Raw genomic sequence first — 26,464 nt, 5'->3', positions numbered from 1 at the left:
TTGGAGAGTGGAAACTTTCGATTCTTCTGTTTCTTCCAGTTGGAGTTTTGTTTCGAGTTTGGTCGATCGCGGTGGTTTTTCATTAGTACCACATTGGCTGTGGTCAGTTGTTGCGACAATGGTTATGTTCTTCCTTCCTTCAGGACTTCAGGACTTCGAAGCTGGAGAAGTTAGTTTACAACTGTTGCATTGGTTTTTCTCCCTTCTTGATGACACAAGCGTGATCTCGGTTGTATGGCAAAGTATGTCATACCCTCTGTTAAAACAGGGGGCCAGTTATACAGTTTGAGTGGTTCTAATCTTGGCACCAAATCAGTTCAGAATTCTTTGTTTAAATTTGGCGGGCTTGACTCTTCTTTGTAATATTTTGGCGGGCTCGTTAAAAGTTAATATGTTTTGGGTGGGTTGATATTCGAAAACTGTTTTCTGATGGAAATATTAGCTTGGTAATCGCAATGTCCTGTTGTGCTTAGTTTTTCGCATACAGGCTGGATTGGGCCTCTTTGTGATGTATATGCTAAAATAACCCAGATTCCAGATTCAGGTTGATGGTTAGCTAGCGCTGGGTTATTTGTTGTAATGTTAATGTCTCTTGTGGAGAAGGATTCTCGAATACCCATTCCTCCAGACAAGTTAACTTAGTCCCAACACCCAGACGATCCTCAATAATCAAGTTGTCTCCTGTTAGTTGTTTAGGACCGCCCACAGCCTTGAATTTGTTTTTAAAAAATCCAAAATTCGATTAAAGTTCGTAGTTTCTTCCAGAAGCACTTTAGGATTCCAAACATTCCGGTAGATAGTCCCAAATTAAATTTCCTTTTGAATGAGTCCAAACACTGGGGGGATTCTTGTGAATTTTGCATCCTTTCACACTCATTGAATTCCACCGGCATGATGATGCCTTCTCGCTGCAGCCTGTCCAGCTCAATTTCCACTTTCTCATGCATCATGTACAGTACCGCCCGTGCCTTGTGGTGGATGGGTTGCGTACTGGAAACTAAATGGATCTGCACCTTCGCTCCCGAGAAGCTTCCAATGCCTGGCTCGAACAACGATGGGAACTTACTCAGAACCTGGGCACATGAGGCATCGTCGATGGACAAAAGTGCACAGATGTCATCACAGTTACAGTGGATTTTTCCCAGCCAGCTTCTGCCAAACAACATGGGGCCATCACTTGCCACAATCCACAGCGGGAGTTCGTGTACTGCTCCGTCATATGAGCCTTTGACTTCTGCACTGCCAATTACAGGGATTAGTTCCTTGGTGTAAGTCCTTAATTTGGTGTGAATGAGGCTGAGCTTGGGCCTGTGTGCCTTTTTTCCCCAAAGCCTGTCAAAGGCCTTTTTACTCATTATGGACTAACTTGTACCCATGTCCAGTTTCATAGATACTGGAATACCGTTCAGTTCAACTTTCAACATTATTGGTGGACATTTCGTACTGAATGTGTGTACCCCGTACACTTCTGCCTCCTTGGTACGAGTTTCCAATTCAGCCTGATCCACAGTGGATCAATTTTCTTCTGCAACGTGGTGGTTTGCAGGGTTTGCAGCTCGCCTGCACATTCGCTGGAGGTGTCCCATTGTTCTGCAACCATTGCACACATAGTGCTTGAAGCGGCATTGATGGGGCCGATGATCACCACCACAGCGCCAACAAGGTGTTAACTGCCTCACATTAATGATTGATGGCGGACTCTGGGTCACCTGAAGTCAGGCAGCAGCAGCCGGCGTGTACGTTCTGCCATGTATATTTCTGCTCAAAACCGACGTTACTTTATGCACCGTACTGGCCAAAACTTCTTTACTCTGCAAAATCTGTTTCGTGTTGTCATTGGTGGACATAAATGCCTGGGCTATCGTTATGGCTTTACTTAGATTCGGAGGTTCTACAGTCAACAGTTTGCGAAGGATTGTCTCATGGCCAATGCCCAGTCCAAAAAAGTCTCTATGCATTTGTTCTAGGAATCCCTCAAACACAGTGTCTTGTGTGGCGCCTTAGTTCGGCTACATAGCTCGCCATTTCCTGGCCCTCCGATCTTTGACACGTGTAGAACCGATATCTCGCCATCAAAAAGCTTTCCTTAGGATTTAGGTGCTCCCGGACCAGCTTACACAATTCTTTGTGGGATTTCTCTGTTGGTTTTGCTGGAGTTAGGAGATTCTTCATGAGGCCATAGGTTGTTGCCCTACAGACAGTTAGGAGGATCGCCCTTCGTTTGGTAGCATTCTCATCTCCTTCCAGTGCATTGGCCACAAAGTATTGGTCAAGTCTCTCTATGAAGGCCTCCCAATCATCCCCTTCGAAGAACTTCTCCAGGATACCAAGTGTTCTTTGCATTTTCACGTGGTTGTTCGTTACCTCGTCGCCAATTGGTACACTCATAATAAAGGATGAAACTGAGTACTGTGTACAATGAGCAAATGTGACCTTAGCTCCTTTAATAAGACTCCAGAGTGCAGGTACCTCATGGGTGGCCTGCTTATATACTGTACTCCCAAGAGATGCTGGGATCCCTTGGGACTCCAACAGGTAGGCCCTCTGGTGGTTGTGTAATACAGGTTACAAGGGGTTAAATACATAACAATGACGGGACTGGACAGGTTAGATGCAGGTAGAATGTTCCCGATGTTGGGCAAGTCCAGAACCAGGGGTCACAGTCTAAAGATAAGAGGTAAGCCATATAGGACCGAGATGAGGAAAAACTTTTTCACGCAGAGAGTTGTAAAGCTGTGGAATTTTCTGCCACAGAAAGTTGTTGAGTCCAGTTCATTGGACATATTCAAAAGGGAGTTAGATGTGGCCCTTAAGGTCAAAGGGATCAGTGGGTATGGAGGGAAGGTAGGAGTGGGGTACTGCGGTTGCATGATCAGCCATGATCATATAGAATGGTGGTGCAGGCTCAAAGGGCCGAATGGCCTGCTCCTGCACCTATTTTCTATGTTTCTATATTTTTATGTTACCAATTTTTCACCATTTAAAAAATACTCTACTTTTCTATTTTTCCTACCAAAATGTATAACTTCACATTTCTGCACATTATATTCCATTTGCCATGAACTTGCCCATTCACTTAGCCTGTTTATATCCCCTTGAAGCTTCTTTGAAACCTCCTCAGAACTTACATTCCCACCTAGCATTGTATCATCAGCACACTTGGATATATTACATAAGAACATAAGAACATAAGAAATAGGAGCAGGAATAGGCCATTTGGCTCCTCGAGCCTGCTCCGTCATTCAATATGATCATGGCTGATCTGATCATGGACTCAGCTCCAATTCCCTGCCCGCTGCCCATAACCCTTTACTCCCTTATCACTCAAAATCTGTTTATCTGCACATTAAATGTATTCAATGACCCAGCCTCCACAGCTCTCTGGGGCAGAGAATTCCATTGATTTACAACCCTCTGAGAGAAGAAATTTCTCCTCATCTCAGTTTTAAAAGGGCAGCCCCTTATTCTAAGACTATATCCCCTAATTTTAGTTTCCCCTATGAGTGGAAATATCCTCTCCTCATATACCTTGTTGAGCCCCCTCATTATCTTATCTGTTTCAATAAGATCACCTCCCATTCTTCTGAACTCCAAATGTATAGGCCAAACCTACTCAACATATCTTCATAAGTCAACCCCCTCATCTCCAGAGTCAACCTAGTGAACCTTCTCTGAACAAGCTCCAATGCAATTATATCATTCGTTAAATACGGAGACCAAAGCTGTACACAGTACTCCAGGTGTGGCCTCACCAATACCATGTACAGTTTTAGTAGGACTTCTCTGCTTTTATACTCTATCCCCCTTGCAATAAAGACCAACATTCCATTTACCACTCAAAACTGAAATTTGGCCCCCGGACTTCAAGGGTTCAGTTACAAGGAGTGATTACACAAATTAGAGTTGTATTCCCCAGAATTTAGAAAGTTAAGGATGATCTGATCGAAGTTTTCAAGCTATTAAGGAGAACAGATAGGATAGATAGAGAGAAACTATTTCTGCTAGCTGGAGATTTTAGGACTAGCCAGCATAGTCTAAAAATTAGAGCCAGACCTTTCAGGAGTGAAATTAGGGAACACTTCTATGCACAAAGGGTGGCAGAGGTTTGGAACTCTCTTCCGCAAATGGAAATTGATGCTAGATTAAATGTTAATATTAAATCGGAGATTGATAGCTTTTTGTTAACCAAAGGAATTAAGGGATATGGGCCAAAGGTGGGTATATGGAGTTAGATCGCAGATCAGCCATGATCTCATTGAATGGCGGAACAGGCTCAAGGGTTTGAAGGGCCTACTCCCGTTCCTACGTTCCTAAAGATTTGAGAATTAACAAAAATCCACCAGTTAAATACAAGAAACTGAACTAATGAAAATCTATCAGTTAAATACCAGGAACTAAACTAATCAACTCGCTCAAATAAAAATCAACATTCTTTCAGCTGCAACAAATCAGAACTCATTAGCTCTAAGAAGTGACAAAAGTTTATTAAAATGGAACTAATTAACTCACTGGAAACATTTGGTCTCTGCTACTTCCATGAGATTGTTGATTGTCATGGAAGGGAGAAAACTTCTGTCTGAGGGTCAGGTGCCAAGGTGGAGATTCGCTGTACTGGGAGTGGCTGTTTCTGATCCACAGTTGGGGCTTGGTGTTGTAATGGTGCACAGTGAATTTGTACCAGCCACCATTAGAGTACATAAGGGCCCCACCATGTGGTCTACATCATGTATGCTGCTTGGATCCCTAAAGAGTCCTCAAATTGTTCAAAAAACAAATTTTGGAGATCAGATCTCTTGCTCAGGGGGAGGTGTGGGCAACCCTCTCCCCCACCATAGGGAGTTGATGATGCCCTCCTAGTTTTCTGCAAACTGTGGCAGTAGAACACACTGTCAGGGGAAAGAACAGTGTAACTGCTGGGAAAGTGATCTGAAAATTTTAGGGCTCCAGTTTATTTTGTCCATGAGTAATGACACAAAAGATCAACTGCACATAATAGATTGTAAGTTATATCGCATAATTGTCATATCATAATAAAACATTTAGATTGCGATTTTACTGACTTTGGCGGGTCCGTGGCAGGCAACATCGGTGGCAGGCCGCGACCCCGCTAAATGGCTCCAACCCGCTGTCTAAAATGAATTTTCCTTAATGGGGCTTGATAAGCCCGCAAAACGCATTTGCCGGCCAATTAGATGAAACATGGTGGGATTCTGAGGAAGAAGGTAAGAAAGTAGAAAGGGCACCCAAGCTGATAGCACAGATGGTAGGTGAAATAGAGATGACAGAAGCGATCTGTCAATGGTGAGAGAGGTAATGAGGTCAGACTGGATGGAAACTGGTGTAAAGACTTGCAACATGGTGAATCTGTTGGGGAAATGCAGTGAGCAAAAGTTTGTGGCTGAGGGAAGATATCTTTGTAGGGTGGAAGCTTTTTCTTGACATTTGACGCTGCCAATTCATCAGCTGATTTAATGGCCACTGACCTCCTGCCTCAGCTTCACAAATGTGATCTAGCACCAGCAAAAATGAGCTGTCAAATTCAAAAAATCAATTTCAAACCATTACTAAGTGGCTATAAACAAGCCACTAATGATTTAAATTGGCGCCCACTCTGCTGAGGGTCAGGTCTGCTCAACGCTCATAGACCAGGCATTTGGTAAAGGCATTTGGCAGCACTGGGGAAAAAGAACACTTTCCGACCTGACCCGTCACCGATCGCGCCTGCTGAAGCCCCACAAAATTTCAACCTTAATCCTTCAAATCACTCTGTGTATTGCAACAGGAAATCACTCAATACTTAATTTAAGTTAGGTTGGGTAGATTCAATCCTGTTCCTCATTAAACATCCCCAGTTGCTCATAATACAACATGAATTACAAACTCACTCACAGAAACAAAACAAGGCCTGTGTGGGAACAAAGAAATATCACACTGTTCCAACAGTAGGTAGACTTCTGATGTTTAGGTCGGGGTATGTTATTGATGGAGTGCAACAAACATTTTACACTCAATTGAATCTGTGCTGTGCCAGGCCTGAGAATGCTTTGTACTGAGATTGAGAAAATATTCCATTCAGGTTCCTGCATTGCTACACCACTATCAGCATAATTTTCCTCCTACACACACGCACACAGAAGAATGTCACTCCCAGTTATAGCTTAGTTCCAGTGGTCAGTTTTTAGTCAGTGCGTAGATGCATTAAAATTTGCCGAGGTCATTAAAACTGTGAGATATGCCAACTTAAGATTATTGCTGTAGATGGTGATTGCAATCATGCAGAAGATAATTTTTCAGCTATGCTAAAAGTATTGTAAACAGAGATCATGAGCTGTGAATGTTTCATGCTAATGAAAGAATTGCCATAATGTATTTTTACCAGTAAGATTTATTCTATTTATTGAGATTAAAATAGAACATAAGAAAATAAGAAATAGGAGCAGGAGTAGGCCATTCGGCCTCTCAATCCTGCTCCGTCATTCACTAAGATCATGGTTGGTCTGATCTTGGCCTGAACTCCACTTTCCTGCCTGTTCCCCATAACCCTTGATTTCCCTGTAGTTCAAAAATCTGTCTATCTCTGCTTGAATATATTCAATGACTCAGCATCCACAGCTCTCTGGAGTAAGGAATTCCACAGATTCACGACTATCTGAGAGAAGAAATTCCTCCTCATCTCCGTCTTAAATTGCGACCCCTTATTCTGAAACTATGCCCCCTAGTATTCTTTAAAATAACTAATAAGTTCTGTACTCAAACAAGATATTTGAGGATATCTGAAACATGGTGTACTCACCTTTATGCATTCCTATTATAATCGTGTTATCACAAAATGATAAAGGTAGAACACAGACTATTTCTTCGGTGTCATTCTGGAAGAATTGTTCATTTTGTAATCTGTAAGTAAGTTGTATCCCATTGCAGACATTGGTCATTGTGCCTATGCCATCACATTGATATATAAAGCCTAAATACCATAGGGGAGATTTCACACCTGATAATACTATTTTTTTGTATCAACCTACTGCCATGCAGTAAATAGAAGTATCGGCATTAAATCACCTTGGAAAATGTTAGGTATGAGCCTTATCTTGGAGGTTGCACTCACGCCGGCCAAGATCTTATTGAATGGCGGAACAGGCTTGAGGTGCCAAATGACTTACTCATGCTCCTATTTCTTATGTTCTTATGTTATGTACCTCTGAGTCAGAAAGTTGTGGTTTCAAGCCCCACTCCAGCAACTTGAGCATGTAATCTCAGCTGACACCTAAGTGCAGGAGTGAGGGAGAGATGTACTAGAAACATAGAAACATAGAAACATATATAATAAATTTACAACACAGAAGGAGGCCATTTCAGCCCATCGTGTCCACACCGGCGGACAAAGAGCCACACGGCCCTTGATCAGCAGCGCTAAAGGTTATATATAAATCTATGAACAATGACGGAAAGGCAAAGAGCACCCAGCCCAACCTGTCCGCCTCACACAACTGCAACACTCCTTATACTAAAACATTCTACACTCCACCCCAACCAAAGTCATGTGATCTCCTGGTAGAGGCAAAAACCAGATAAAACCTCAGGCCAATTTAGGGAGAAAAATGTGGGAAAATTTCTCTCCGACCCATCCAAGCGATCGAAACTAGGCCAGGACATCACTCTGGCCTTATTCGATGCCCTACATTACTTACCATTATATTTGCACCATCCAACAAAAGGTCATCCAGTCTAATCCCAATTACCAGCTCTAGGTCCGTAACCCTACAGGTTATGGCACTTTAAGTGCCCATCCAACCATCTCTTAAAAGTGGTGAGGGTTTCTGCATCCACCACTTTTCCAGGCAGCGAGTTCCAGATCCCCACAGCCCTCTGCGTAAAAAAGCCCTCCCTCAAATCCCCTCTAAATCTTCCACCAACCACCTTAAAACTATGCCCCTCGTAATAGAGCCCTCAACTAATGGAAATAGGCTCTTACTATCCACTATGTCCAGGTCCCTCAATATTTTGTACACCTCAATGAGGTCTCCTCTCAACCTCCTCTCTTGCAATGAGCACAAACCCAGCCTATCCAATCTGTCCTCATAACTAAGATTCTCCATTTCAGGTAGTATTCTAGTAAATCTTCTCTGTACACTCTCTAGTGCAATCATGTTCTTCCGATAATACGGTGACCAGAACTGCATGCAGTACTCCAGCTGTGGCCTAACCAAAGTATTATACAATTTAAGCATAACCTCCCTGCTCTTATATTCTATGCTCGGCCAATAAAGACAAGCATTCCGTATGCCTTCTTAACCACCTTATCCACCTGGCCTGCTACGTTCAGGGATCTGTGGACTAGCACTCCAAGGTCCCTTTGTTCATCTACACTATTAAGTGGCCTACCGCTTAATGTATATAACTTTTCCTTATTAGCCCTCCCAAAGTGCATCACCTCATACTTCTCTGAATTACATTCCATTTGCCACTGCTCTGCCCACCTGACCAGTAGATTGATATCCTCCTGCAGCCTATGACTGTAAGATTTCTAAATCTCTGGCATTAAATTGACAACAAGACTGATCCTTTTAAAACAATTTGGAATAGTTTATGAAACACACACACATGCACATCCATCCGCAGTCGTCAACTATCCTACTGATCGGCTTAGTTACAACAGATACAATGTTACAATAATGATTTATAAAAAGGTATACATTACTTTCCTCTGGCTGGCTGACTGAGCACACGGCCTTTGGGCTAGTCTGGAGCGTGCGGTTTGCTGTGTGCTCAGGAGAGAAGAAGAGAGAGCAATCTGTGCTTGCATCTTTATAGTCCTTAAGTACATTGTTCCAGGATTGGCGCTTGATTCCAGGCCATTGCTGATTGGCTTCTCCTCAAACATGTGTCTGTCTGGAGGGCTGGCGCCACTCCTTGACTAGGTTAATGGCTTTCCAATTAAGACCTTTTCTAGTTTGATGAGTTTCAAAGCCATGGAGACATGAACTTGGGGAAGTCATCCATTTTGTTTCAACACTGCAGCCTTTCTGTATAATCTACACTTTTAACATTTATATATATACAGAATCAATTTTATTCATACAAACTCCCCACCTTGAGGGGGAAATATCCTTATTGACTCCTCATATGTTTTATCTCCTCAGGGCTCACATATCATAAACATTGAGGGGGTTCTGATAGCTCTGCTATTTATGTTCCTGTGAGGTGGATGACCGCTGTATAATGAGTTTTAAAATTAGAGAGAGCGAGAGAAAAGTGGATGGCCTGACTTGGTCCCCACCTCGTAAGGTGTATGCCACATGTAGGGGATTTACTATAATACAATAATATCTCCAGCAGAGACTCTCCCCTTCCCGTATCTTCAGTGCACCGTTGCTTCTCGAAGCACATTAATGATTGATGATGTTCGTGAGTCATGCTGCAGCTCCCGCTTCTCCATCTTCCCTCGGCTTCTGTCTTGGCCAGTGTCGTCCTGACAATCGTGAGGATCCGTAACATGGTCTGTGGGAAACAAGATCAGTGCAGTATTTACTCTTTGCCAGTTTTTAACTGATTAATGTGAAACCACTTCTTGTACTTAATGCCCTTTTTCCCCGGTAACTGAATCAAATAAATCGCAGGGTTCAATCGGTCTATAATCTTATGTGGTCCCCACCACCTGGGCTCAAAGGCAGCTTCTTTTCCCCATAATTTGGAATCATTACTGAGTCTCCCACCTGGTATTCACAGGGACGTACTTTCTTGTCAAAGTACCTTTTAATTTGTCTTTTTGACTTTCCCAATTTGGTGGCCACAATCGATTGATCTGATGGCTTCGTAGTCAGGCGACTCATCCCTATTAGTGTTAGCTGGCCTGATGTTCTCATGAGCCTCCCCGTCATGGCTAGATATGGGGAGGTTCCTGTTGTTCTATGAGGTGTGGACCTCATTACCATTAAGCACATTGGCAGCATGTTAGCTCATTGAGTGGGGTGGTCCACGCACAATTATTTTAACATTAACTTGAGGGTCCTGTTCCTCCTTTCAACCCCTCCGGACGACTGGGGATAGTGAGCAATATGTAATTTGTGTTTTATCCCCAACATTTCCTGCAGGTGGGTCAAAATTTTACTGGTAAAGTGTGAACCTTGATCGCTGTCCACTTGTACTGGTACTCCCCACCTACAAAACACATGATTCAATAGTGTTTTGGCTGCTGTTGGAGCGGCAGGGGAATGCTTCAATACATTTAGTGAATTGATCCACCACCACTCGGGCATGTTGAAAATTGCCTTGCACCTGTGGAAGTGGCCCAATGAAGTCTCTCTGGAGATGAGTCCATGGCCCTTGAGGTGGGGGTGCACTTTGAAGCAAGGCTCGGTTAGTGCATGCGGGAGGATTGTGTTGCCGGCACGGTAGGCATCTAGCCATGTATTGGTTGATTGTTTCCCTCATGGAAGGTCACCAAGCTGTGGATGCTACCTTATAGAAGGTTACCAGGGCCGAATAGTGCCCTGCTGTGGGGTGGGAGTGAAAGAGGGAGAGCAGTTCCTGACCCATCTCTGGTGGAACATACACCACTGGGCAGGCGTTTGGCTTTCTTTTGAACATCAATAACTGCTCATCTGAGTCAGGGGTAGTGGCTAGTATGGTATTGGGAGCCCAGGCTGTTGGTTGAGGAAGGGGTCTGCCTTCCTCATGCCAGGCACTTACAACAGTATATGACCAGCATTGGTGCTGCAGGGATTTTAAATCTAGATGATCTGTTGGGGAGGCCTTGTTAACAGCTTTACAGGGCTCAACAACTATATCCTCTATCTCCCCATCAATCGCAGCATCCTTGGCTGCTCTGTCTGCTCTGGAATTTCCCTCACTATGTGGACCCCCTTTTCTATGGGCTGCTACCTTACCTATGAAGCAGGGCTAGGATCGCTGTTTAATGTATGACGAGAGCAGGCGTAACCAGGGCCATGGACCAGGGCCTTACCGTCTATCGTACGATAGTCATTTTTGTGGTATGGGGCAGGGAGAGCATGGTATTTATAGCATAGGCACTATCAGACCAAATATTCACGGGTCTATCTGAGGTTTCCTTTACAGCAGTTAGAAGTGCGGCGATTTCTGCATATTGTGAAGACTGTCTGTTGCATCTTCACTGGATGGTTCTTTCTGGCAATACCACATCATACCCGGTGTGAGGAGATTCTTCAATGTGATATGAGGAGGACCCATCGATGTAGACATCTGGGGCACCCTGTATGGGCTCTTTCTGCACAGGATGGATCTCAAAGTTAATCAGGGGTAACGGACATTCATGCGGGTCCCCCTCATAGATCAGAAATTGTGGCAGCAATGTGGTGGGTTTGGAAATGGTATCAATATCTTTTTCCATAAATTACAATGTCCATTTGCTGAGGCGCTGCGAGGAACCTAGTGAATCTCCAGGTTTCATCAGTAGTTTCAGAGGTGTGTGTCCGCTGTACAGGATTGTAACCCGTAACCCAGTAATAAAAGTAAAGTTATGTACCGACCAGAAGAAGGCCAGTAGGTGGCGCTCGCATGCGGTATACATCTTTTCTGGCCCCTGCTGGATTCAAGATGCATATGCAATGGGCTATAATCGATTAGCTCGCGTTTGGCACAGAACTGCAGTGAGACTTTGTTCTGTGGCCCCGACCTCCAAATTGAAGAGCTGCATGGGATCAGGAGTGATCAGACATGCGGCCTGTATCACTGCAGTTTTTAAGTTAGCTACGGACTGGGTGTATTTCATCACCCTGCAGTTTTATTAAATCATAAAGGGGCTTTGCACACACTGCAAAGCCTGGGATAAAGTACCTTTGGTACCCCACCAAACCCAAGAATGATTGTAGGGCTGTTTTCAATATGGGTAATGACAGTCGCTGTATTATCTCCACCTTGTGAAAGTTGGGGGATGATCCCTCTGCTAGAAAGGTGATCCGTTCTTTTACTAATTGAGCCTTATGGGGATTCGCCTTTAGTCCCGCCTGAGCCAACAATGTCAAAAGTTTGTGCAAAAGGGAAAGATGCTCCTCCATGCTGTCGGTTGCTAGCAGTAAGTCGTCTGCGTACTGAAGCAAGCAGGTAGGGCGGGAAAAGTCTTTAAAATTGCAGCCATTCTTTTGTGGAATCTCGTGGGGGCATTGTGGAACCCCTGAGGCAGGCATGTCCAGGTGTAGCTCTGGTCCTCAAATGTGAATGCAAATTTCTACTAGCCTTCCCCTTTAACAGGAATACTCCAGAATCCATTGGTGATGTCGAGGGTCGAGAAGTACTTGGAACCAGCAGGAATTTGAGATAATATGGTGGGAGTTTCTCTTACTACCAGTGAGCAGGCTGGTGTTACAGAATTTAACTTTCTGTAATCAATAGTCAGTCGCCAGCTGTTATCAGGCTTTTTAATCAGCCGTGTGGGTGAATTGGTCGTGAAAGTGCCTGTCCTAAGAACACCCTGCTCGACTAGGGATTTTATGTTGTCTCGGATGTAAGGGTGACTCTCCCTTGGGATGGGGTACTGTTTAGTGAATGAGTGGGGGGGGGGGTCCCTCAATAGATTCCTCGCCTGCCATTTTTCCACAGTCATACTTGCATGTGGCAAACACCACTAGGTGTTCCTGAATTAGTTTTGCCACAGCTTCATTTTCGCTCCCTGGAGGGTCATACTCAAATGGCTTTTTAATAGCAAAAACTGAGTGAGTATCTGTAATTTCTATCACTCCTGCCTTATCTCACAATCCCATCCAAACACAGTCCTGATTATAATCTATCACTGCGCCATATGATCCAACACATCAGTCTCTACAATTCTCCTTCCATCAGGGATGGTCATCAGCATTGGCACTGGGACCTTACAGGTGAGGCCTCCCAACTGAAGTTCAGTGGCCTTCCCTATATACACGGTGGTTGTATCATGGTTAAACTCTTGAAGGATCATACAATCCTTGCCCGCCGCTGCATGGCATTCAGGGTATGGTGTGTGAATGATGGTAACGGCTGAGCCAGTATCGATATGCATAATCTGCTGCCTGCCCCTTTTTAAGACAACAAGGACTACTGGTCTCCCGCTACCATCACGTCGGAACCCCACTTCCGACCAATCTTTGTGGGCTGAACCCTGTCATATGGTCGATCCTTGAATGGGTCTCTAATGAGTGAGCTTCGGCGATTGTGTGCACCGGATTTTGCATCCTCCCCATGGCAATTTGGGTTTGTATGAGCGTGATCTGTCCCAGAGGGTTTGGATTCCTCCTTCTTTAGAAGGATTACTTATTGAGCCAATTGTTGTTCCATCCCAAAGGATTTGGGTTCATCCCTCAGGAGGTATCTATACGTTGCATCATGGTTTGGTGCCGGTCTGGGTCTGCTGCAATGTTTTGCTAAGTGGCCTACCTTCTTACAATTAAAGCACTGTCCCTTAAAGGGGTAGTTTTGAGGTCCCTCCACCGTTGACACTAGTTTATTTGCAGTGGATGGTGACTTCACCTTTAAGTGATCTTTTACCATCTCCCAGGCTATTTGAGCGCTCGTTTCTATGTCTGTCCAATGATTGGTGGGTCCAGGGTGGTTTTAACTAAAGAGTGGAGTTGGGTCAGGAACATCGATTTAAATTGTTCCTGATTCTTTCCTACTGTAGCATTTGCAGGTGCCTGGTTCTGGTTACGTTGATAGATATCATAGATTACTGAAGGCTCTAGGGGTCACTTCTGGGCGCTGCTTGGTCTGATTAAGCAGAGCCACTAAGTTCAAATTTTAAAACCCTAAATGGTTCAGGATCTCGGTCATGACTGCATCGGCCGCTGCGGCAGCCTGGCGGATTATCTTTTAGGGAAGTGGAACAGGCCAAGAGGAGGACTCATGTCAAGTCTCTCCCTTCCAACTCGGGGTGACCCCTCCTGAAATGTGTCCACTTCCTATTAGCTATCAGTAGGTCGTCCCCATTATTAATGGGCCCCAACTCATGGCTACATGCCATGGCGTCAACACCAGACATGGGCCGTGAGTCGGTATGGTTACTGGTGATGTGACCATGCATATTATGCCGTAAAGAAGTGGTTACTATGGTTACGATCGGCTCTTGTGTCTCCAAGGTATCCCATCCTACACCACTACCCTGGGGATTATACTGACTGCCTTCCTCTTCCCAATCTGTCTCCCCCTTGTCTCCTTCTGCTGCCTCTGTTATGGCTCCCAGTGTTACTGCGGATACCAGGGCCTGCTGCTCCCCAACTTATTCTTTAACCTTGCTATTTCTAGTTGGCACTGGGAGCAATCTGCCTCCCTATGTGGCTTCTTAATTACTTCCCTTAATTCACCCCCCAGCATCTTCTATCTCTTGCTGGAGCCCAAGTTTTCCAATTTATATATTTTTAACTCTAATTTGTTTTCATTTGCTTCAATGATGGCTGCTGTGGCATTTAAATTTGAGAGGCTTTATTGTTGGAGCAATGAAGCTGCCTGTTTGGCCCCTCTTTCTAATTGCCTGACACTATAGTTTAATTGACCAATTTCTTGTCTTAAATGCTGTATTTCTCCCTCTTTTAACTGCTTCACAAGTTGGAGACCATCTTCCTTTTGTTGTTTTATACCTTGAAATTATTTTTCTTTTAGTTGAATCTCTTTTACTTGCAATTCTTTAAAATCCTGTATCTCTTTTGCTCTTTGTCCTTTCACACTCTGAATCTCTTTTACTTGTAATTCTTTTAAATTTTGGATCACTTTGGCATCCTGGCTCATTAATTCCTCATCTCTCCAGGCACAATAAAATGCGCTGAATGCCAAGAGACCATTTGCTCGTTTTGGCCTTAGCTCTCCTTGATCCACTTTCTCCTGGATGAATGCCACGAGCTCCCCAAAGGATGCATGTTGGCCCTTACAGAAGTACGGTGCCTGTGCCTGTAACTCTTCTATGTCCATTTTGGATACCATTTTGGACAACTTCTCCTGATAAACTATCTCAATATTTCTTTTTGTTGGCTTTCTTTTCATGACCAATCCCTTCATCCTGTGTCTTTTGAATTTAACTACTGGTGGGTCCCTACTTTAAACAGTTCCAACTATCAAGATGACTGCGCCTCCCGATCCAGTTAACCGTTTATAGTTTACACTTCGCAACACAGGTTAGAATTGCAATTCTCGAAATTTCCAATTGTTCAAAAGACTAATCTAAAAGCAGTCTCACCAGATCCCGGACCAGCCCCCAATTTGTAAGATTTCTACGGGCCCAAGTTTTGGGCCGCGCCTAGAACGGCGCAGCCCCGACCTGGACGCCCGTTTTTCGCGCCACAAAGTGCGCCTAAAAAAAACTTCCAGATTCTCTGGCTCCCTGCAGGTCGTTTGCAGCTTGGCGCGGTGCAGCACGAGCTGTCGGGGGCGGAGCCAGGTCCCTGCGCTAAAAACTGTGCCGGGACCTCTGCACATGCGCGCTACAGTGGGCGCGCATGTGCAGTAGCTCCAGGCGCCCAAAACTGTGTGGGAGGGGCCCAAAGCACGCAGCCCTTAGCCCTGGCCGAATGGCCTCACTGGGGCTGTGTGCATAAGGCTCCTCCTATGCCCAGCTCCTGCTTCCTCCAGACCGGACCGGACCCGACTTGACTCCCGCTCCCACCCAGCCCCAACCCCACTCCCGACCTTCCCCTCCTCCCCGACCGACCTCCGCTCCCGACCAATCTCCTCCCCCCCCGACCCGCGCTCCCGACCCCCCCGGACCCCGGACCCGACGCCACCTACCTGTCAATCCGGTAAGTCTAAGCTCGAAGTCTTGGGCCCGGCCGGGCCCGGCCCATTCAGCCTCCCTCTCCTTTCTTTCTCTCTCTCTCTCTCTCTCTCTCTTCCTTCTCTCTCTCTCTCTCGCTCTCTCTCTTCCCCCTTTCTCTTCCCCCCTCCCCTCCCTCCCTCCCTTCTCTCACCCCCCCTCCCCTCCCTCCCCTCCCTCCCTTCTCTCACCCCCCCTCCCTTCTCTCAACCCCCTCCCTCCCATCTCTCACCCCCCTCCCTTCCACTCCCTCCCTTCTCTCCCCCTCCCCTCCCCTCCCCTCCCCTCCCTCCCTTCTCTCCCCCCCTCCCCTCCCTCCTCCTACCTCTCCTCCCCCTTCCCTCCTCCTACCTCTCCTCCCCCTTCCCTCCCTCTTTTCTCACCTCCCCTCCCTCCCTTCCCCTCCCTCCCTTCTCACCCCCTCCCCTCCCTCCCTTCTCACCCCCCTCCCCCCCTTCTCACCCCCCTCCCCTCCCTCCCTTCTCACCCCCCCTCCCTCCCTTCTCACCCACCCCTCCCTCCCTTCTCACCCCCCACCCCCTCTTCTCCCCCCACCCCCTCTTCTCCCCCACCCGCTCTCCCCCACTACACCCCCTCTCCCCCACTCCACCACTCCACCACTCCTCCTCCCCCTCCCCTCCATCACCCCCCCATTCCCATTCTCCCCCTCCCCTCCACCCCTCGCTGTCAGAAACACAGACACTGACAGACAGAGAGTGAGAGACACACACAGACAGACAGAGAGATAGAGACACTGACAGAGACACACGGGAGGGGGGGGGGGGCCGTCCCAGCATGCTGTTGGAGGGCTCCCGGTGCTGCAGTCAGTAAGTAGAAAATGTTTTATTTATTGATTTTTTAAAAAATGTATTTTTTATTAATGTTTTTTGATTGATTTATTGGTTGATTTATTGATGTATTTATCATTTATTATTGATGATGACTCTTTTTGTAAAATTGAAGTGTTTAATGTTTGTAAACTTCCCTTTAAACTCCCCCCCTCCAACCCCCCCATTCCCTATGCCTGATTTGTAACCTACGCCTGATTTTCTAAAGTGTAGACAAGGTTTTTTCGAGCGTACAAAAATCTTCACTTACTCCATTCTAAGTTAGTTTGGAGTAAGTTTTCACTGCTGAAACTTTGAAAACAGGCGTAAGTGGCCAGACACGCCCCCTTTTGAAAAGAAATTCTGTTCCAAAGTGAAACTGTTCTAACTGACTAGAACTGGAGCAAACTAAATGCCGAGAATTTGAATTTCTAAGATCCTCTGTTCTACACCAGTTGCTCCAAAAAATCAGGAGCAACTGAGGCCAAAACTTGGGCCCTAAATCTCTGGCATTAAATTGACAGTGAGACTGATTCTTTTAAAACAATTTGGAACAGTTTATTAAACACACACACATGTGCATTTATCAGCAGTCATCAGCTATCCTACGATCTACTTAGTTACAACAGATACAATGTTACAATAATGATTTATAAAAAGGTATACGTCACTTTCCTCTGGCTGGCTGGCTGAGCACACGGCCTTTGGGCTGGTCTTGAGAGGATGGTTTTTCTGTTGCCATGTGCTCAGGAGAGAAGAAGAGAGAGAGCAATCTGTGCTTGGGTCTTTATAGTCCTTAAGTACATTGTTTCTTAGAAAGCCCCAGGATTGGCTCTTGATTCCAGGGCCATTTCTGATTGGCTTCTCCTCATACATGTGTCTGTCTGGAGGGCCAGCGCCACTCCTTGACTAGGTTAATGACTTTCCAATTAAGACCTTTTCTACTTTAGTGAGTTTCAAAGCCATGGAGACATGAACTTGGGGAAGTCATCCATTTTGTTTCAACACTGCAGCCTCTACACTTTTAATATTTATATATATATACAGAATCAATTTTGTCATTACTAAACACTTTTATTCTTACATGACTTTCTTCTTCGTTATCAACCTCACAACCAATTTTAGTGTCGTCTGCAAACTTCTTAATCACACTCACTATATTCAAATCTAAATTGTTGATATATACCACAGTAAGCAAGGGATCCAGTTCTGAGCGGAACTCCACTGGAAACATCCTTCCAGTCACAAAAACATCCATCAATCATGACCCTTTTCTTCCTACCTCCAAGTCAATTTTAGATCCAACTTGCCACTTTGCCCTGGATCCCATGGGCTTTAACTTTCATGGCCAGTCTACCATGTGGGACCTTATCAAAAGCTTTGCTAAAGTCCATATATACTACATCGTACGCACTACCCTCATCGACCCACTTGGTTACTGTTGTATATCTGTAAAGCATGCACTCCCATGTTCCGCCACCAGGGAGCGCATCCCCTGAAGTCCCAAGGGATGCAAGCATCCTTTGGGAGCACTGTATATAAGCTGGTCTCTAAGGTCTGTTACTCACTCTGGAATGTCTTAATAAAGACTGAGGTCACTGTTACTTTAACCTCCCTGTGTGCAGTCTCATCTGTGTTCGGAACACAATAGTTACCTCCTCAAAATAATTAATCAGATTGGTCAAACACGATTTTCCCTTAACAAATCTGTACTGACTGTCCCTAATTAATCCAAATGTAGATTTATCCTGTCTTTCAGGATTTGTTCCAATAATTTTCCCGCCACTGAGGTTAGGCTGAAAGACCTGTAATTACCCCACCTATCCCTTTCTCCCTTCTTAAACAAGGGTACTACATTAGCAGTCCTCCAATCCTCCGGCGCCATGCCCAGATCCAAAGAGGACTGGAAAATGAAGGTCAATGCCTCTGCTATTTCCTCTTTTACTTCGCTCAACAGCCTGGGTTGCATTTCATCTGGGCCTGGGAACTTATCTACTTTCAAAGCTGCTAAACCCCTTAAAACTTCCTCTCTCACTATAATTATTTCATCTAGAATATCACATTCCTCCTCGATAGCAGTATCTGCATTGCCCCTTTCCATTGTGAAAACAGATGCAAAGTATTCGTTAAGAACCTTACCAACATCTTCCACCTCCACACAAAGATTACCTTCATGGTCTCTAATAGGCCCTACCCTTTCTTTAGTTGCCCTCTTACTCTTAATATATTTATAGAACATCTTAGGATTTTCATTAATTTTACTAGGCAAGAATTTCTCATGCTCTCAGCATTCCTAATATCCTTTTTAATTTTGCCTCTTAACTTTCTATATTCCTCTAAAGATTCTATAGTATTTAGCCATTGGTATATGGCATAAGCTTCCCTTTTTTTCCTTATCCTCCCCTGTAAGTCCCTAGACATCCAGGGGGGTCTAGAATTATTATTCCAAACCTTTTTTTTTAAGGACACATGTTTGGCCTGCACCTTCCAGATCTCCTCCTTGAATGCCTCCCGCTGTTCCGACATTGATTTACCCACAAGTAGCTGTTTCCAGTCCACTATGGCCAAATCACTTCTTAACTTAGCAAAATTAGCTTTTCCCCAATTCGGGACTTTTATTCCAGGCCTATCGTTGTCCTTATCCATAACAACTTGAATCTGACTGAAGTATGGTCGCTGGCATTCAAGTGCTCTCCCATTAATACCCCTTCAACCTGCCCAGCTTCATTCCCCAAAACTAAATCCAAGACCGCCCCCTCTCGTGTTGGGCTTGCTACATACTGACTAAAAAAGTTCTCTGGAATGCATTTTAAGAATTTTACACCCTCTATACCCTTCACACGATATTTGTCCCATTCAATATTTGGATAGTTGAAATCCCCTACTATTACTACCCTATGGTTTTTGGACTTCACAGCAATTTGCCTACATATTTGCTCCTCTATCTCCCTCCCATTGTTTGGGGGTCTATAATACACACCCAGCAGTGTGATCGACCCTTTTTTATTTTTCAATTCGACCCATATGGCCTCATTTGATGATCCCTCTAACATATCATCCCTCCTCACCGCTGTAATAGTTTCTTTAATCAGTACCGCGACACCACCCTCTTTTTACCCCCCTCTTTATCTTGACTAAAAATTCTATAATCAGGCATATTGATCTGCCAAACTGCCCCTCTTTCAGCCATGTTTCTGTAATGGCTATAATGTCATACTCCCAAGTGTCTACCTGTGCTCTCGACTCATCCGCCTTATTCGCTATATTCCTTGAATTAAAGTATATACCATTTAGCACAGGAAGGCCTCCTTGCTTACTACTTACTAAGTCTTATTTCCTCTGTCTAACAGATTCACTTTCTAGATTCTTGCTATCCAATTTCTGCTTTACTTCCTTCCCTCTTGAATTTGTTCTCAGGTTCCCATCCCCCTAGTTTAAACTCTCCCCAAAGCACTAGCAAAACTCCTCACGAGGATATTGGTCCTGGCGTTGTTGAGGTGCAACGCGTCTGGTTTGTACAGATCCCATCTCCCCCAGAAGTGGTCCCAATGTCTCAAGAATTTAAAGCCCTCCCTCCTGCACCAGTTTTCCAGCCATGTGTTCATTCTCTCTATCTTTCAATTCTTGTACTCTTTAGCACGTGGCACCGGTAGTAACCCGGAGATTACGACCCTTTAATTTTCTTCCTAGTTCCCTGAATTCTGCCTGTAGGACCTCATCCCCCTTTTTAGCTATGTCGCTTGTCCTGATATGGACCATGACCTCTAGCTGTTTACTCTCCCCCCCGGGCCCCCTCCCCCCAGAATGCCCGTTCTGTGACATCCTTGAACCTGGCACCAGGAAGGCAGAAAACCATTCGAGAGTCACGTCTACCGCTGCAGAAACGCCTGTCTGTTCCCCTAACTATAGAATTCCCTATCACTAGGGCTCTTTTGTTCTTCGTTCCTCCCCCCTGTGCAGCTGAGCCACCCATGGTGCTTGGAATTGGCTCTGGCTGCGCTCCCCAGAGGCACCATCGTCCTTATCGATACTGAAAAGTAAGTATCGGTTGGAAAGAGAGATGGACTCACAGGGGGATTCCGCACTAACTGCCTAGCATTCTTACTACGCCTGATGGTCAGCCACTTCCCCTCTATGTGCACACCTTTAAGCTGCGGGGTGACCACCTCCTGAAACGTACTATGCATGTAGCTCTCAGCCTCACGGATGCACCATATTGATTCCACCCGCTGCTCCAGCTCTGAAACACGAAGCTCGAGCAGTTGAAGCTAGAGACACCTCCTGCACATACGGTTCTCTATGATGCGCGAAGCATTCAGGACTTCCCACATGCCGCAGGATGTGCACTCCATGGGACTGAGCTGCCCTGCCATTCCTCTAGTTAGAATTATCTAGTTTAAAATCTAATTAAAAAGAAATAGAGAAAAGAGAGGTACTTACCAACTTACCTCACTGACCTCTGTGGCCTTCCGAACTCACCGACCTCTGCGGCCTCCTGAACTCTCAGACTCCTGACCTCCCAAACTCACCGACCTCTGCGGCCTCCCGAACTCACTGACCTCTGCAGACTCTCTCGCTCACGGACTCTCCCGAACTCCCGACCGGTCCCAAACTCAGACTCACCCGCTTTTGGACTCTCCCGGAACTCGGTCTCTTGGAGTTGGTGTTGCTGGGTTCAAAATTGCTCCTTTTTTTGTTCTGTTAGCGCAGCCTTTAGGCACTAACGGGTCGCAATTGCCTTTTCACTCATGGGGGTCGGTGGTGGCACCTGGGATGAAATTGCCCCGAGATTTTGGGGCAATTTGCAGTTTGCACGTGTCCCGCAATTTGTGCCCCGGGCTGGCGCACATCCCGTGATGACGTCATCACCATGCGTGCTGACCGCTTTGTGTCCTGCTGATGTCTGGAAGGTCGCGTGCGCCCCGGGCCACCATTTTTTCTTGTCGGCCAACTTTTCTTGTCGGCCAGCAAAGAATGACTAAGAAAGCAATAAAGAAAGGAAAGATAGATTACGAAGGTAAACTTGCGCAAAACATAAAAACGGATAGTAAAAGCTTTTACAGATATATAAAACAGAAAAGAGTGACTAAAGTAGATGTTGGTCCCTTAGAAGATGAGAAGGGGGATTTAATAATGGGAAATGTGGAAATGGCTGAGACTTTAAACAATTATTTTGCTTCGGTCTTCACAGTGGAAGACACAGAAACCATGCCAGAAATTGCTGGTCACAGGAATGTGGGAATGGAGGACCTGGAGACAATCACTATCACGAGGGGGGTAGTGCTGGACAGGCTAATGGGACTCAAGGTAGACAAGTACCCTGGTCCTGATGAAATGCATGCCAGGGTATTAAAAGAGATGGCGGAAGTTATAGCAGATGCATTCGTTATAATCTACCAAAATTCTCTGGACTCTGGGGAGGTACCAGCGGATTGGAAAGCAGCTAATATAACGCCTCTGTTTAAAAAAGGTGGCAGACAAAAGGCAGGTAACTGTAGGCCGGTTAGTTTAACATCTGTAGTGGGGAAAATGCTTGAAACTATCATTAAGGAAGAAATAGCGGGACATCTAGATAGGAATAGTGAAATCAAGCAGACGCAGCATGGATTCATGAAGGGGAAATCATGTTCAACTAATTTACTGGAATTCTTTGAGGATATAACGAGCATGGTGGATAGAGGTGTACCGATGGATGTGGTGTATTTAGATTTTCAAAAGGCATTCGATAAGGTGCCACACAAAAGGTTACCGCAGAAGATAAAGGTACGCGGAGTCAGAGGAAATGTATTAGCATGTATAGAGAATTGGCTGGCTAACAGAAAGCAGAGAGTCGGGATAAATGGGTCCTTTTCGGGTTGGAAATCGGTGGTTAGTGGTGTGCCACAGGGATCGGTGCTGGGACCACAACTGTTTACAATATACATAGATGACCTGGAAGAGGGGACAGAATGTAGTGTAACAAAATTTGCAGCTGACACAAAGATTAGTGGGAAAGCAGGTTGTGTAGGGGACACAGAGAGGCTGCAAAGAGATTTAGATAGGTTAAGCGAATGGGCTAAGGTTTGGCAGATGGAATACAATGTCGGAAAGTGTGAGGTCATCCACCTTGGGAAAAACAACAAAAAAAGGGAATACTATTTGAATGAGGAGAAATTACAACATGCTGCAATGCAGAGGGACCTGGGGGTCCTTGTGCATGAAACTCTTTTAGAGTCTACCTGCAAAACATAAAACATGTATCCGTGCCACCCGACCTGGATGACACACCAGACATTTACAAGGCCCCTTTTTTTTTTGGCACTAAAATCAAATTTTTTCCTTTTTCCAGTGTCCCCTATAAAAGGAGAGGGGGACACTAAAAGCACCGGCAATTAAAACAAATTAAACTTAAAAACGTAAAATCAAATTAAAATTTGGTTGCCGGGCGTGATGATACACTCCAGTCCCTCCGGTGCCCACCTCTCGCGGAAGGCTGCGAGCGTACCGGTGGACACCGCGTGCTCCATCTACAAGGACACCCTGGACCGGATGTAAGAGCGGAAGAGAGGCAGGCAGTCAGGTTGAACGACCTCCTCGACTGCCCGCTGCCTGGACCGGCTGATGGCACCCTTGGCCGTGCCCAGGGGCAGTCCTACGAGGAGGCCTTCGGACCTACCCGCTCCCCTCCGCACAGGGTGCCCAAAGATCAGGAGAGTGGGACTGAAGTGCCGCCAGAATTTCAGGAGCAGCCCCTTCAAATAATGGAACAGGGGCTGCAACCTTGTGCACTCAATAAAAACATGGAACACGGACTCCTCCAGACCGCAGAAATTGCAGGCGGCCTGGGAGTCCGTGAACCGGCTTAAAAATTTGTTGCACGGCACTGCTCCGTGCACCACCCTCCAGGCCAAGTCCCCGATGAATAGTGGGAGGACCCCTGCGTAGAGTGCCCTCCATCGGGGACCCCCGCCTCCTCCAGACGGCAAGATGGTACACCATGGCGTGTCCGGACGGCCGGCGAGGATGGCAAAGTTGAGAGTGTGCAGGAGCAGCCCGTACAGGAAACCCCTCCGCGCGGAACTGAAAGGCACGGAGGGGATTTCCCCGAGGCGGCTCAAGTTGTGAGGCGCCGGCCCCCGAGGGAGGTTCCGGGGTTTGGCGCCGATGAGGAATTCCGTCCGGACAGGGGTCAGTTCGGACGGGATCTCCCCACGTGCTTGAGCCTCCTCAATGCACCTAACGGAGTCAGGGCCCAGAGCTGTTTTTAGCGACTCGATGGCATCGGCCGCGTGGCGGACGTTGGCAGAATTTAGGCGCCGCGCCAGCGTGTCTGGCGCCATCCAGCCTGCTCCTCCGCCATCGAGCAGGTCCCTGACCCTGGTCACCTCACCAGCCACAGCCCTCTCTTCCGACCGCCACATAAAACCTCGTCCTTGTGCATGAATCCCAAAAAGTTAGTTTGCAGGTGCAGCAGGTAATCAGGAAGGCGAATGGAATGTTGGCCTTCATTGCGAGAGGGATGGAGTACAAAAGCAGAGAGGTCCTTCTGCAACTGTATAGGGTATTGGTGAGGCCACACCTGGAGTACTGCGTGCAGTTTTGGTCGCCTTACTTAAGGAAGAATATACTGGCTTTGGAGGGGGTACAAAGACGATTCACTGGGCTGATTCCGGAGATGAGGGGGTTACCTTATGATGATAGATTGAGTAGACTGGGTCTTTACTCGTTGGAGTTCAGAAGGATGAGGAGTGATCTTACAGAAACATTTAAAATAATGAAAGGGATAGACAAGAGAGAGGCAGAGAGGTTGTTTCCACTGGTCTGGGAGACTAGAACTAGGGGGCACAGCCTCAAAATACGGGGGAGCCAATTTAAATCCGAGTTGAGAAGGAATTTCTTCTCCCAGAGGGTTGTGAATCTGTGGAATTCTCTGCCCAAGGAAGCAGTTGAGGCTAGCTCATTGAATGTATTCAAGTCACAGATCGATAGATTTTTAACCAATAAGGGAATTAAGGGTTATGGGGAGCGGGCGGGTAAGTGGAGCTGAGCCCACGGCCAGATCAGCCATGATCTTTTTGAATGGCGGAGCAGGCTCGAGGGGCTAGATGGCCTACTCCTGTTCCTAATTCTTATGTTCTTATGTTTTCCATTGGCGCAACAGTAACGGCCCTCATCTCGACTGGTGGCCCGGTCAAGATTGCCCCTGGTCACCCAATGGTGGCCACCAAAGGGCGACGCAGAGTCTGCAGTGGCTCTCTCCTTTAAATGAAGCAGAGGGGCATTGTGGTGCATCAGCACTATGCGGAACAGCCATGTAGCGCCCCTCAAATGAAGTGGAGTGCCTGAGACAGTGCTCTGCCTCGTTTCAGGGCCGCTAAACCCGGGTGCAGGATTTCCACCCCAGGCAATAATTGACCTGGGTCCGGAAGGTTACCGCCCTTGGATGGTTGGTGGGGCAATTTTGGACCCACTGTCTTTTGGATAAGATGTTAAACAGAGGCCCTGTCTGCTCTAACAGGTGCATATAAATATCCCATGACAGGGGAGTACTCCTGGTGTCCTGGCTAATGTTTTACACTCAAGAAACACGACTAAAGCAGAATACTGGTCATTTACCTCATTGCTGTTGGTGGGGCTTTGTTATGTGCAAATTGAAATGCAAGATTTATTTCTTCTTTATAGTCATGGATTTATAAGATCAAAATAAATTTCACATTGCAGTAAAGGGTCAATTTTATTAATGAATGCTATAAGTGGGGTGCGTTTCCCATTGACATATCAAGAAATCATGGACAGACTACCTATAATTTTTGACCCATTGGAATTAATGAACAGAAACCTGCTGTTGATACTTGCTCTGTGTTACCTGAACCTTTTGGGACAGCAGTAGATGCATCACACGTGTCTAAATGCCCTGGGATAGTAAGAGCTTCAGGCAATTGTAATACCACTAAGTACTCCTGAAAATGATCAAGTGAAAATGTATGCATGTATGAATGTTGGAGGATGACAGAATAGCCCTGCCCATTTGAATAGTTTGACAGTACTTGCCTTCTGGGATCGTTCATGAATAATGGCTACTTAAAAGAGGTAACAGAGGGCTAAAGACACCAATTGAGCTATGCCCCAGCTTAATTTAATGCCTTCAAGAATAAAGGGAAGGGAGAAATAGGGGAGAAATGTTTGTGGAATATGTGCAAAAACTTGGTAATCCTCTTCATTATTTCAAATATTAAGGGATAACAGATATACCTTGTAGCAATGTATATAATATGTTTATTATGCTTTAGGATTTGCATTATAGTACTTTGCTTTACTCACAGATTTGCAAAGAATTGGCTGTTAAGCTGAAAGACTGCTGTACAAGATGGTACTCTGAATCTAAATGCTGGATATTTGCCCCAAAATGCCTATATAAATGTTTTCGGTCATGATCTAGATGGCAACATCCCAGTGTATAGAACAGGGTTGCTGACTGTACACCAAAAATAGTGAGCCAACTAACCAGAGAAACAATCGGCAGTGTAAACGGTGCCAGGCCCATTGGGATAATATTATGAATGATGGCCTTATTAATGTGCATCTGGGTGTTATCAGATTGCACACTGGGGTGGACATTGTTTGATGAAGCAGTCATATATTTTCCTCCAATAGGCTTCAGGATATTGGTTGCCTGATAACGGGCCAGGATCTGTCTCCACTGACTGCTAGGTCCCCTGGATTGTTGTGGTGGACTCTCCAATATTTCCCAGAGAATGATCTCTGGAGGATGAAGAGATCAGATTAAAGTTTTTGTCCACAAACAGTAACACAGTGCGGTTTACTGGCAGCAGACCTTTTGTGACTTGGATTAGTCCCTTTTCACCAAAGAACTTGACAATTCCCTCACTGTCCTTTTCTGAGTTGCTGG

This window comes from Pristiophorus japonicus, chromosome 6 (assembly GCF_044704955.1).
Source record: "Pristiophorus japonicus isolate sPriJap1 chromosome 6, sPriJap1.hap1, whole genome shotgun sequence".
NCBI lineage: Eukaryota > Metazoa > Chordata > Chondrichthyes > Pristiophoridae > Pristiophorus > Pristiophorus japonicus.
This window is presented reverse-complemented; position numbering follows the sequence as displayed.